Source organism: Anneissia japonica, unplaced genomic scaffold, assembly GCF_011630105.1.
Source record: "Anneissia japonica isolate Jap-2015-1 unplaced genomic scaffold, ASM1163010v1 scaffold36602_len1339_cov105, whole genome shotgun sequence".
In the NCBI taxonomy this organism is placed as follows: Eukaryota; Metazoa; Echinodermata; class Crinoidea; order Comatulida; family Comatulidae; genus Anneissia; species Anneissia japonica.
In genome coordinates, this window is record NW_022725004.1 from 1 (window position 1) to 1,339 (window position 1,339).

At 33.8% G+C, this 1,339-nt stretch overlaps 2 non-coding genes across 2 annotated transcripts; both read right to left on the bottom strand.

Annotated features, from left to right (window-relative positions):
* Window positions 1–379: 379 nt before the first annotated feature.
* Window positions 380–544, bottom strand: LOC117112645. The gene has a single exon (XR_004446070.1). It is a non-coding gene; the product is annotated as a U1 spliceosomal RNA (small nuclear RNA).
* A 636-nt stretch (window positions 545–1,180) lies between these two features.
* Window positions 1,181–1,339, bottom strand: LOC117112646 (the record flags this gene model as incomplete). The annotated part of the gene is made up of 1 exon (XR_004446071.1): window positions 1,181–1,339. It is a non-coding gene; the product is annotated as a U1 spliceosomal RNA (small nuclear RNA).

Here is a 1,339-nt window from a genome sequence, read left to right on the forward strand (position 1 = left end):
TTTAACAATGAGGTAATTGTTTGCCATCAGGTAGTAGCCTACAATACGTCTAAAAGCTATATTGACATACGTAAAACTATAATAAACTTGAAAATCTCCCCACCCCGAAAAAACTCTTACATTTAGCAGCATTTAGTATTACATCTTTAACGATTATAAGTTGATTATAAAATATATTTTATACAAATACGAAAAAAAGAACATTCGATATAAAATATAGGCCAATTCTCATTATTAGCCAAATATACAAATCAAACATATCCCATATTTTCAAGTTTATAACGGTGTAAGTTTTTCTGTACCCGCATAACCTCATTAAAGGAAACAGAAATACTATTTGTAAAGTTTTTACAAATCAATTCTATTTTTAAATTCGTGTTAGGGGTTAGCGCGAACGCAGTCCCCCGCTACCATAAATTATACACCCGAGTTCCCCACATTTGGGGGAATCGCAAGGGTCAACCTCAGCCAAGTGCAATGCCGAGGCCTCACCTTGGGAGGACATTCCTTCTTGATCAAAGTCACTCCTGTGCCAGGTAAGTATGCTTTGCCGTCGACAATATTCTGTAGTATAATATTAAAAATACTGTGGCCTACAGGTGTCATTTCAACACTTCTTTTCTTCTGGCTTTTTAAATTTTCATTACAATCGTCGTATTATAATAAATAATGTAACAATTTTTGTATTTAAATCTTTTAAATTTAGTTTTTATAAGCGTATATCTTTTCAAGTATAAATATAACACCAATGATTCTGTATTACAAATGTTTTCTGATTATATTGAATATGCAAATTAGTTTACTAATTCCTGATCAATGTGTTTCAACAAAGGGGCCATTGTTTGCCATCAAGTAGTAGCCTACAATACGCCTAAAAGCTCTATTGATATACGTAAAATTATAATAAATTTTGAAAATCTCCCATGGCAAAAAAAAACTCTCACATAAAGTTTATCATAAAATATATTTGTAGAAAATATAATATTAAAAACATTATATATACGCCATTTCGGCGTGATAGCGAAATATACAAATCAGGCATATATCCTATAGCGGCCTATTTTCTAGTTCATAATGACGATAGTTTGTACCCTTATTTCCAAAAACTACACCACATTCAAGAAAACATCAATACTCTTTCTAAAGTGTTTACATATTAATTCTATCTTTAAATGTTTGTTAGGGGTTAGCGCGAACGCAGTCCCCCGCTACCATAAATTATACACCCGAGTTCCCCACATTTGGGGGAATCGCAAGGGTCAACCTCAGCCAAATGCAATGCCGAGGCCTCACCTTGGGAGGACATTCCTTCTTGATCAAAGTCACTCCTGTGCCAGGT